Genomic DNA, 13,320 nt, shown 5'->3' with positions numbered 1-13,320 from the left:
AGGATGACGTTCAACTGCCATAATCATGCATTCTTCTTCGAGTGGTCCCTGTGGGTGCTCCACAATAGGTGTCGGGCTCGCCCAGCGCTGCAGATCGGAAATCTTTCAGCAGTTTCTCCTGGATGGCGTGTGATCCGGTCCCCGCCAGTTCCTTCTCAACCGCCATCAGCTGCAGACGGAATCTGCTCAGGCTAAGGCCAGAGTCAGATTAAATAGTGGGGTTTTTTTTTCTACGTGTCATTTGTTGTTTTTGGTTATTAAAAAAAAAAAAAAGGAGAGAGAAAGCAAAGACAAAGAGAATATCAGCAAAAAAAAAGAAAAAAGAGAGGAGCGGAGAAGAGAACAGCGAACATGAAGGCCATTTAGGCCACCCGCTGCCCCGCAGGCCGGTGATCACTATTTGGGGTGGAAAGGCACGGATTAAGTGCTAAGTACCCTATTAACAATAAAGGACTCACCACAATGGCCTCTTCAGGTTTTAAAAAGCGTGAGTCATGCCGTGAAGCTATGCCAGCCTCCGTGGGGCATAGCGAATGCATCCGATGCCTGGGGGAATCACAGACTACTTGCCGGAGAAGCCTCACCCAGAAGGGCCCTCTGGGTTGCATAAGAGGAGGGCAGTTTTTTCTGACACCCTCAGTGCAGAAACGGAGGAAACTCTCCCTGGCTCGATCCTTGCCGGCGTTTGCAGCGAGCAGGACGAGCGGAGCACACAGCCCCCAGCCACATACTCAGGCAAGCGGCAGCGCACGTGGCAGAGGCTGAGCCTCCGGTTATACAACAGCTGGCACACGCGGCGCCTAGAGCATCAGCAAGGCAAGCGCCGGACCTGGCGGCACCCCAACAGGCGGAACCGGCCCCCGCGGCACCAACGGTGCGGGGCGCCAGGCACGGAGCCTGCAGGCACCGGAGGAGGATACCCGCACGGCGGTGCCGAGCGCGGCACTGACAGCGGGGCCGAGATCCCTGGCACGGGAGGGGGCGGTGCCGGCCCCGTAGGGGAGGGGCAAGGCAAAATCAAAAGCCCAGCACCGCAGTCCATCTCCGGACAGGGCTGCGCTGCTGTTAGCACCAAGCCCTCCCCCTGTGATACACACGCCGCACCGAAGGCCTGTGTCTCCACAGGCCCATCCGGAACCTCCTTCTCCGTTCCTTCAACCAATGTCACCAGGCTTGGGCCACCTTCACCATTTCTGGGATTGGATCCCCTCGAGTACTATCACAAGCCAGTTTCACCTCTATCTGTGTCGTCACGGAGGTCTCGCTCTCCCAGACATCGGGGCTACACACCCCGTGAGTGGTCTAGGTCACCATCCCCGGACCCTTGCCCATGATGCCATGGTCATCCTTATCATGCTGAACACAGACACCACAGGCCTACACCCAGGGGCAGTTCCCCCCCCGGCTGTTCAATACCCCCGTGGGCACTCCTGATCGGGGACGGAAACACAGTTGTCTCAAGGGGAGTTAATTTTAGAACCCCGAGACTTTCCTTCACAATCCTCCAGCGAGCAAGTGTATCATCGACCGCAGAAGCCCGAGGGTTCAAGGGAGGTTTACCCTAGTGGTTCCTCCTCATCATCCCCAGATGAGGCCATGGCCCCCGGGGATGTCTCTCCCCCGGATGACCTTAAACAGTTTCAGGAGCTGTTTAAAAGGGTGGCTTTCAAGCAAGACATTCAAACGGCAGAGGTGCAGGAGAAACATCACAAACTCCTGGAAAATTTGAGACCCCCGGCTTCGTCCAAAATTGCTATTCCGCTGGACGAAGCCATTCTGGAGTCAGCCGTTACTATATGGCAGACTCCGCCCTCTGTTCCGCCTACGAACAAGAGAGCGGATAAGAAGTACTTCGTCCCGGCAAAGGGCATGGAGCTCCTCTTCAGTCACCCACAACCAAATTCTTTGGTGGTCGAGTCGTCCCAGCAGAGGTCAAAGGCTTCTCAGTACAAATTGGGGGGATCGGACAAAGATGCTAAGAAGCTAGAGCTGTTTGGCAGGAAGGTATATTCCTCTTCTACCCTGCTATTGAGAATGGCAAATTATGGGCACACCTAGCAAACCATAATTTTGATAATTACTCCAGGCTTACTCCCCCATGGATTCACTTCTGGAAGACAAAAAAGCCGGTGTTAAAGGCGATTATTCAAGAGGGCTACGCAACATCGTGGACGAGAGTCCAGATTGCCCTGGACAGGGCGGCACGTTCAACGGCTCCAGCAGTGGTCATGCGTAGAGAATCCTGGCCCCAGACGTCGGGTATCCTGAGGGACCTACATGCGAAGATCGTGGACCTTCCCTTTGATACACAAAAGCTGTTTGCAGACTCAACCGACTCAGTCCCTCACTCCAGTAAGTACTCGAGAGCTACACTTAGAACCTCGGGCATTTATACTCCCCCATACAGGAGGGAAAAATTTTATCCTCAGCAATGACGCTACGCTTACAACCACAGCGTGCTCAATATCAACGGGGCTACGGCCAAGGGCGCTATCAACAGCAGCAACAGTACAGAATGCCTAGGCGACGTTCTCAACAAAGCCGTACACCCTCGTGTCAGGCCCAAAGGCAACAAGTTTGACGGGTATGTCGGGGGCTGCACTATCAATACCCTCGCTCAATGCCACTCTCATCTCATGTTCCATCATCGCCTCAGACCGTTCCACTTCCAATGGCAAAAGATCACCACAGACAAATGGGTGCTGGAGATCATAGCCACGGGTTACGCGATCCCCTTCCAGTCGCTTCCACTTACGAAGCCTCCCACCAGGCCTCACCTCAGGGACGCTGCCATGAGGCGAGGCTCAAGCAGAAGGTGAATCACCTTATGTTCATAGGGGCGGTGGAAAGAGTGCCGGAATAATGCCAGGGGAAGGTTTTTATTCACGCTACTTCCTACCAGAGAAGAAAACAGGAGACTGGAGGCCCATCTTAGATCTTCGGGGCCTCAACCGTTACTTGCGCAAGCAACGTTTTCGGATGATCACGGTTGCCTTGATACTCACGGCACTGGACGATGGAGACTGGGTTGCAGCACTCGACTTACAAGATGCTTACTTTCATATAACAATCCACCCGGCACACAGACGCTTCCTCCGCTTCACGGTCGGCCAGGAGCGCTTCCAGCACAGGGTTCTTCCGTTTGGCCTCTCCTCGGCCCCCAGAGTCTTTACCAAAACCCTGGCAGTGGTGTCAGCCTACCTGCACAGACAGGGGGTGTTTGTTTTTCCCATATCTGGGCAACTGCCTGCTAAAAGGGGCCTCGAAGGCAGAGGTCTCACGCATGATACGCGTCACAGCGGACACGTTTTCTTCGCTGGGCCTAGTCATCAACCTCGCAAAGTCAAAGTCCAAACCCACACAACATACAGAGTTCATAGGGGCACTCATAAACTCTATCACAGCGAGGGTGTACCTACCCGACGCCCGCTTCCGCGCCATCAGTTCGCTGGTGCAAGTCATCACATACAGCCCCACGGTGCCAGTCTTAACGTGTTTACAGCTGCTGGGCCACATGGCGGCAGCGACGTTTGTGGTACAGAATGCCAGGTTGCACAAGTGAAGCCTGCAGCATTGGCTGGCGAGCGTTTACAAACCGGCATCCCACACTGTACACAGGGTTGTGTCGCCCACAACAGAGGTGCGCAGATCCCTGGCATGGTGGGAAAACCACGAGAATCTGCTAGTGGGGGTGCCTTTCCACCAACCACAAATTTCTCTTTTTCTTACTACCGACACCTCCCACATAGGATGGGGAGCGCACATCGGCGACAAGGTAACGCAAGGGCTATGGTCCCCTGCGGAACAGACACTGCACATAACCATACTGGAGCTCAGAGCAGTGTTCAATGCCTGCAAACATCTTTGAGATTACCTACATGGCAGAGTAGTCGGGATTCAATACCGACAATACCTCCACTATGTTTTACATCAATCGACAAGGAGGAGCACGATCCCATGCCCTAGGTGCGGAAGCAGTCCGATTGTAGAACTGGTGCGTCGCCAACAACATAACGTTGAAAGCCTCGTACTTGCCGGGCGCTCACACCATGAAAGCAGATCAGCTGAACAGGCGCTTCGCAATCACACACGAATGGCAGATCCACTCCAATCTGCTACGGCGCATTTTTCGTACATGGGGGTTTCCCCAGATCGATCTGTTTGCCACCCAGTACAACAAAAAGTGTCCCCAGTACTGCTCCAGGGCAGGAGTGGGGCGGGAGTCCCTGGGGGACGCATTCATGTTTTCATGGAGGGGCTCCCTACTTACGCGTTTCCCCCGCAGCGCTTATCCACAAGGTCTTGCACAAAGCCAGAAGGGAGAGAGCTCGCATGATACTCATAATCCCGCTTGGGATCGTCAACAATGGTTTCCCTTGCTTCTGCGCATGTCGGACCGCCCACCGCTCCGTCTACCGGTGGCGCCGGACTTACTCGCACAGGCTCAGGGGTCCATAGTGCACCCGCACCCTCAGGGTCTGCACCTACAAGCATGGCTAATCCATGGCTCAGCTCCTGAAAGAGCACGTGTATGGAGGGAGTACAACAAGTTCTGGAATGTAGCCAAAGGACCTCCACCAGGAGGACTTACAAGCAGAAATGGACTCGATTCACAGCCTGGTGTTCCGCCAAGCAGTTAGCTCCCCGTGACGTTCCTATACCTGTAATACTAGAATACTTATTGGACCTCAAGAGAGGCGAACTTTCTCTATCCTCGCTAAAGGTCCACCTCGCCGCTATATCAGCCTTTTGGCCAACAGAGGAAGGGCACACGGTATTCGCCCATCCTATCATTACCAGGTTCTTGAAGGGGCTGGTAAACCTGTATCCCCCTTGGAAACCGCTTCCACCATCGTGGAATTTGGACTTGGTGCTCACCACGCTATCGGGTCCACCTTTTGAACCATTAGCCACAGTTCCCATACGTCTCCTTACGATAAAAACAACCTTCCTCCTTGCAACTACGTCAGCCCGCAGGGTAAGTGAGCTCGCAGCAATGATGGCAACGCCGCAGTGCACAGTATTCTCAAAGGAGGCGGTAACCTTAAGGCTGCACCCAGCCTTTGTTCCAAAAGTCTCTTCGGAGTCCAATCTTAACGAGCCAATAGTTTTACCCTCGTTTTACCCGAAGCCTCACAGCTCCGGCAAGGAGGCACACCTGCATCTCCTGGATGTGAGGAGGGCGTTGGCCTTCGACACAGACAGAACTAAGTCCTTCCGGAAAACGGAGAGGCTCCTAGTCTCTCTCGCTCCCAGGTCAAAAGGAGAAGGTCTCTCTTCACAGAGAATCTCAAAGCACATTGTGTCCTGTATAAAAATGTGTAACGAGCTTCAAAATGCTCCTTTGCTGGGCTCGCCACCGCCCTGGTGGAGTGGCGTCAACAGCCTTCTTCAAGGGCATCGCATTAAAAGACATCTGTAGAGTGGCAACCTGGTCATCCTACGACACCTTCGCCGAGCATTATGCCCTGCCTCGGGTATTCGAAGAGGATACCCGTCTGTCGACAGCAGTCCTCGCGGGGGCAAGCTGAACATAAATCGATTACCCACCTCCTTACTTGGGTTACTGCTGGGTAGTCACCTATTGTGGAGCACCCACGGGGACCACTTGAAGACAAAAGAGAAGTTACTCACCTGTAGTAACAATGGTTCTTGGAGATGTGTCCCCGTGGGTGCTCCACCACCCACCCATCCTCCCCGCTTCGGATCTCTGTCTAGTGTTTTTCAGGAGCATCCGAGGCAGTTGGTCAAGGAACTGGCGGGGACCGGATCGTGCATGCGGCCGGGGGCGCGCAGGGGGGCGGCGTGCACTGGCGCATGCGTGATCCAGGAGAAACTGCTGGAAGATTTCCGATCTGCGGCGCCGGGCGAGCCCGACATCTATTGTGGAGCACCCCCGGGGATACATCTCGAAGAACCATTGTTACTACAGGTGAGTAACTTCTCTTTTTCTCCTTGCTGTTTCGTGTCTCAGTCAGTGTACACCTTTTAGTTTTTGTACCAGCTGAGTATGGGGTGGAGCGGCTTTCAAACAGACAACAGCCTTCTTGACCCTAGTACTTTCCCAAAGCATAGTCTTTCCTATGTATTGAATGACCTGGGGTCCTATGGAAAAATTAACATATGCAAAAAGGGATGAAATTAAGTTGCACAGGCAACTTTTATTCTAGCATTTTCCAACTCTTGCTTTGCAACATTTAAATGTATTTTAAATATATTTTGTATTTAATTGCCTAATTTTCTTTTCAACATGCAAATCACGTGGAAGTCTGTTGATCCCCTACATGGGTTGTCACTAGGGGTCCTTGACCTACCAGTTAGCACTGCTAGTTCTTTTCCTCCAGGCCTGGGCTTAGGACAAGGTGAGCAAGGCAGGTTCTTTGGGCCCTGCACCTAGAGGGCCCAGCTCTCCAGTTGACTATAGCATTCACCACCCACCAGCCAGGCTCTGCCTATCAGCTGGGCCCCACTGGGCTGACTGACTGTTTTTCTTCTTTGTGAATCAGACATTTCTGGAGTGGAGAAAATGCATGTTTGACCAGTGGGTCTCTGAGCTATTCACTGCTAGCAGTGGAATGGGTTGTATTCCAGGTTCTGAGTGGACTGGACTGTAATGTTTATAAACCCTTCAGTTCCTGAAACTTTCCCAACTTTCTGCCCAAGCTCTGAGCCTTTTCTGCCCCATCATTGCTACATCTGCCTTCAGTAGTAGCTATCCAAGTGTTTCTCAGTAGTTTCTTTAGAATATTTTTGCCTTATATTGCTTTAAATTTTCTGATATCTAATATTGTCCTCAGTATCAAAACTGTCTATGATAAGCTCCTTGTATGTACATTTCAAACAGGCAGAATCTCATCCTAGCACTTGTAAAACAGCTGAAAAGCCCTTTATTCCTCAAGTAGCCCTATACATTCCCAACATTTTATTCACACACAGCAGTACCGCAGACTCTAGCCCTAGCTACATCTATAAAACATCTTGTCATGGGTATATAGTTTGGGCCCAGAAATTTATAAACGTGTTTAAAGTTACATATTTAATAATTACCTCTTTCTTAATAGCTTGCTTCCAGTGGTGGCTTGCTTGTTTATCTGATTCATAACAGCTAGCCAGATTGCAAAACAGCTGACCCACATTCGTGAACATTCTGTCCTTTTTTATACGGTGCCCTTCCCCATTGTAGCTGATTCTCCCATAATTTTCAATTGTATTTATCTTCACTACACCCAGGTGATGCAGGGAAATACTTTTATTGCCATTTTTTTTGAAAGAATGAGACCTAAAATGTACAGAAACTAAGAGAGACAACCTGTGACAGAGCAGGGCTGACACAATGACTACTCATTGGACTCTCCCTTTCTCCTTCCAGTCTGTTGTTCCACATCTACAAATAAGTGCACAATAGGGTGAATTAGGTATCAGAGGCCAAATTGCTCTCTGTGGCCTTTATAGTTTCCTTTGTGTCTTATAAAATACTGAGCTTACTCCCAGCACTTCAGAAATCTTAAGAGCTCTTCAGTAAAGAGCTAGCTAACCTTCCTTCTCATTCATCTTTTGCTTGGTGGTGTTCGCTGGGCTTCAAGGATTTTAGGAAGGAGAGCAATTGGAAAACAATCGTGCACCTACAAGATATCGGGCAGAAAGGGCCTACTTTGAGGTCAGAGGTCTGGCACTGAAATGTTTTGGTTCTGAAGAAATGTTTTGGAAAAAAATGTTTTCAGTGGTTATTTTTATTCAGACATTTGTGTGTTTTCACCGAAAAACAAGCCCTAAACCTCAATTATTTCTTTTTAAATTGCCAAAACCAAAACACAATTTATGAAAATATGCCAAAATATTAATTGAAAAATATTGTGGACATTTCCATTTTTCACTGAAATGGTAACTTTCAAATGGAATTTTCAGACACAACTGGTTTACAGGAGTGTGTAATTAATGAGAGTGGGCCATCGCAATCGTTAATGCAGGTATTTGCTTCCCTTTTTTGAAAGGCGGCACAACATTTTTGATAGGAGTAGTCTCTAGCTAAAATGACGAATTCTGACCATGAAAATCTCCATACAAGCCATAAATGGCAGCAGCATTTTTGGCAATTTTGATTTGTGATTGTAGTCAAGATGATTTCTTGGTACCTTTTGGAGAGCATTAGTTAGTTAACCAGACCACTGAAGTGAAATAAATCTATTACAAAAACAAAAAAAGATTTTTATATGGATCCTTTTTTTCCCTGGCTCACTGCTTGTAGTCTTCTTTTCTTGGATGCATGCACACTGTCGCTACATTTTGACATCATGCCCATATTGTGGAAATGCAAGTTTCCATCTTTCAGGGGGAAAAACAGCATTAAAATAAACTCTTTTCCTTCTTGTTCAAGGGAAGAAATTGTGCCAAATTTTACTCTGCTTGGCAACGAGCACATATTATTAACTACAAGTAAGAGATGATATATTTTGTAACTCAACTAGAAAAAGAATAATTAAAGCAAACAAGTTTTAAAGAGGAACATTCAAATTTTATTGTGGAATTTAGAGAATCAAAGGAAGATTGGGGGGTGGGGGGGAAAAGAGAGATGTTCTCCTTAATTATACTCTATGGATAATGCTACACTATGCTTTCTGTGTCAGGATACATTTGTGTCCCAAAATTGTGCGGCCAAACACTGTGCTCAAAATGGTGGGGCTATTGAAATATGTATTTCAAACCCCAGTGCAGTGTAACCTGCACCCAGGTACAAAATCAGGTAGTGCAAAATAACTTAGGCAATTTGCACCCAACAAATTGAGTAAGTTATTGTGAGCTAGGGCTACAGTGTTCAGTGTGTGCTTGTCAAATATTAAATTAATCCCACTGTATCTGAAGTTGTGGCTCAGACCAATGAGTGTTACTACTGTCTAAATAATTCTATGTCAGAGAGAGCTATTGCGGGGTGGGGTGGGGTGGGGAAAAGGTTGTTAAAGGCCTCTCCCAGTACTACTGATGCTAATGTAGGAAATATTTCTTCTAAATTACCAGGCATCTCATGTCACAGATCTTGAGAACATGGCTTCGGGGTAAGAAGATAATTTCTTCCAGTTTGATGGCTGAAAATAAAGCTTTGAAGAGTAAGATGAACATTCTAAAGAATAAAAAGAAAACTACAAACTTGTACCCATTCCCAGATAACACTCAAGAAGAATATATTGAAAAGGTTTTTGAGACCTCACAAAACAATTTACTAACTCTTCATTTTTCAGCAACATGAGCTTTCCTTGGAACTTCAGGAAAATCCACTTCGCCAGTCAGGGTGGTCCACAATGTATTCAGATATAGAAGTCAAAAACCACAAAATCTCAAGAGTCACCAAGTTCTCACGCAGTGTTGCCTGCTGGAGCTCCCATGTTGGATTACATAGATCACAGACCAACAGTACTTGAGAGAAGACAATGCTTGTCTGAAAATAGAACTGTGAATAACTCTTTTAACTCTTATTTGGAATAAAGACGTCATATGTCTTCAAGTTATTTAAGAAAGTCAAGCCATTCCTTAGTCGAAAACAAGAGGAGAAGATAGCTGATAAAGTAACAAAGCTGAAGTAATCAATAGATAGCTGAAGTGAGCGCTACTTGATTTAAGTAATGTAACTCTAGTTCATTTGCTCGACATTGTTTCAATGTGTAGACCAGTACAGGATGGTAAATTATTTGTAATGTGTATCACAACTACATACAGTAAACTCTTTCATATCTGGCATTCTATTGTCTAGAACTCTCAAATAACCAGCATTTTAACCATAAGTAAATGTTAGTTATATTTTCCATAAGTATAACTAAAGTATAATGAAGGTAAATACAAACAAATACAGTAGAAGTTTACAGTGTACAATACTACTGTCAGTAAATAAAGGACTTTGTATACTGTTTTGTTTGTTTCTTATAGCTAATCTTATTTTTTATTAGTGTTTTATGCATTGCTAGGCATACCTCTCTGTTATCCAGAATATTTGAATATTCAGCAACCTCCTGGTTGTGGGGTTGCTGGATATGAAACAGTTTACTGTACATAAGATTAGCCTTTATTCAGAATTTTAAATTCAAAATTGAGGCTATACTCATCCCATTATATCGACATTTTGTTATTGGTATTATGGCTCAATAAATTTGTTCTAATACTATTAAACTATGAAGACAGTGACATTTTAATATCGAGCTAACTCTTTTAAACTCGATTTTATCTTGTAATGTAGACACAGTCTGAGTTGAACTCCTGGATTTGCTACATACTTCTTACCTGATGCTGGTCAAGTTTTTTAATCTCTCCCCATGCCTCCTGATGGTTCCATCTGGCTTAACAGCTCAGCCTCAATTTCCAGTGTGTAAAACAATGCTTTCTTCAATATAAGAACATAAAAACGGCCACACTGGGTCAGACCAAGGGGCTATCTAGCCCAGTATCTTGTCTTCCAAGAGTGACCAATGCCAGATGCCCCAGAAGGAGTAAACAGAAGAGCTAATCATCAAGTGATCTCTCTCCTGTCATCCATTTCCAACCTCTGACAGACAGAGGCCAGGGACACCATTCCCACACATTGTGGCTAACAGCCATTGATGGACCTAACTTCCATGAATTTATCCAGTTCTTTTTGAACCCTGTTACAGTCCTATTCTTTACAACATCCCCTGGCAAGGAGTTCCACAGGCCTGTCAGGTGCTGTGTGAAGAAAAGCTTCCATTTGTTGGTTTTAAACCTGCTGCCCATTAACTTAATTTGGTGACACCTAGTTCCTGTCATCCTTTGACTCGTCTGTTTAGATTGTGAACTGTTTTGGGCAGGGATTGTTACTCACAATATATGTGAACAGTGCCCTGTACAGGGTTCAGCAACCAGGAGAGTAAGAAGAGGGTTTTTTTTTGTTTTTTTTTTTTTTAAATTCAGTAAAAATATCAACAATTCCAGAGCTGCAGTGCATGTGAGTACAAGATGGCGCTTATTAATAAATAACATCAAACCATATTTTTGTAATCTCTATTTTAAGAACAACACACACATATCCCACAGTGCACTGCACATATTAAAGCAGGAGTTATCCAAACAAAAAAGCAGTCAAGTAGCACTTTAAAGACTAACAAAATAATTTATTAGGTGAGCTTTATTAAAGCTCACCTAATAAATTATTTTGTTAGTCTTTAAAGTGCTACTTGACTGTGTTTTTGTTTGGATAGTGTATACACTAGCACGGCTTCCTCTCTGTTACTATTCAACATGCAAGGAGTTATCCAGTGTTTTAAGATCACATATCATTTGCTATTTAAATATGAGTTGTTCATTACTGTTTGTTTGTTTTTTTTAAGATGTTCACCAAAGTATCAAAAATAACTAGGAGGGGCTTTTTTGTTTGTCTTTTTTTTTTTTTTTACTTTGCCGTTATAATGTTGGGAGACACAAAGAAGTCCTTAAAGAGCTGCAAGTGGCTTGGATCCACAGGTTGCAGACTCCTGACCTAGTACAATGAGTCCCTAAGCCCAGTTGCAGCTGCTGCAGTAATACAAATAGGCTACATCTACATGGCGTGCTGCTGCTGGCAAGGTCATGCTAATGAGGGCATTCAACAATACAAATGGCCACTCTTTTGCATAGTCACATGAGATCACTGTCCTATCAGAGACTTCTGTCATCACAAAACAAACTGTGTAGAAAGGGTTCTGTTGACCAACCCCCCCACACCTGTCGTCAGCCCCTTACTCCTGAGAAAAGTGCAAAACTGCATTGTCATGTGCCCTCATTTACATGACCCTGCCGGCAGCAGCGTGCTGTGTAGATGTAGCCATAAAGGAAATTAATTAGTATGAAAATGAAAAGTCACATCCAATGAGATGTTGAGCACAAGACTGCAAAGGAATAAATTCTTAGGAACCTGCACACCTCCAGTGACTGCTTCTGCTGAAAGAGGAAAATGAACTTCTTAAAAGAGAGAGAGAAATCTAGCTATGCAGCTGCCCTTTCTTCCAAATCGTGGGATGTGAGTATTTAAAAATGAAGTAATTGTATTGCTTCCATCCCAGCTGAAATGAGGGCAAAGGAATCAAATGAGACATACATATTGAAGCTGTACCAGCCAGGTTTCAGACAGCTTTTATTTTTTCCAGAAGAAACTAGCTAACAACTAGTTACTAGTACTAGTACCTTGCAGAATGAGACCATCAAATTTAAAACAGGATTTCATCCATTATGTTAATTTCATCTATGAAATGTCCATCTGTTGCTTTAGGAGTAGCCTGAGGGAGAGGCAAATTCAGTAGACTGTCTGTTTCAGGAATGTTTGAAGGAAAAATAAATTGGGGAGATGAGTATAGATTTACTGTGCTCGTGTAATTGAACATTTTGTGTGTGTTATGGCTAACAGAGTTGGCCATTAACAGTGGAAGGAATTCAGAAATTATGAGCACGCTGATGAATAAAAAAAATCAAAATTTTGAAATTCAGTGAACTGGATGAGTATTTCACAAGAAAATAAGAAATTCTGACGAGGTATTACATTTTCTCTAAATGTGTCATAAATGAGACCTTTTAGAGAAACCATAAGTAACTCCTATGCAATCAGAAATCTTAATTGCTGCCACTTTTACTCAGAAACAGAGCAATCTGTGGGTGGGTGGGGGTTAATGCTTGATACATCCCCAAAATGTGCAATGAAACTGATCACTCACAACTTCTGGATCTCTTTCAGAAGTTAACAGCTTAAACACTTTTAAAACCAAGTTATTTGATTCAGAGAAAAGAATTAAGAAAGGTTCTAACGCTGTGCAAGACAAACTAGGAAAAAAACAACTGAAGCCTATGGACAAAAGGATCAACCTAATTCCGTGAAATATGAAACTGGCTTTCAGAAATGCAGTAAGTAAAGTATATTTTAAAACAAATTCTTCAAGTTAAAACACAAAAAGGACATTGTGTACTTGAAAATCAAACACCTTCTAGATCAGTCTATAGATGGACTCTTGAGACATTCTGACTGACTGCATGTTCAGTTTATGAACATCACTGAACCTCTTGGTGTCTGTATGATTGTTAGATACATAGGAATATTACTTGGTAAATGAGCTGCGTTATTGGTGGCTCTTTCCAAACCAAGAATGTCACTGAAGACAAACCAATGCTGATGGAGGGGAAACTGCTGGTTCAGTTTATGAATATCTGAATTGCTGATCTTCTCCTGCTACTTAATATAGATTAGCTGAGAAAGATGAGTATTGAAATCATCAATCTGCCACTCTTAACCGCCTCAGTGTCCACATTTCACTGCCATACGTACTGTAGGCATAAAGGTAAGTTTATAGGTGCAGA

The sequence above is a fragment of the Carettochelys insculpta genome, chromosome 1 (assembly GCF_033958435.1).
Source record: "Carettochelys insculpta isolate YL-2023 chromosome 1, ASM3395843v1, whole genome shotgun sequence".
In the NCBI taxonomy this organism is placed as follows: Eukaryota; Metazoa; Chordata; order Testudines; family Carettochelyidae; genus Carettochelys; species Carettochelys insculpta.
Note: the sequence above shows the minus strand (reverse complement) of the source record.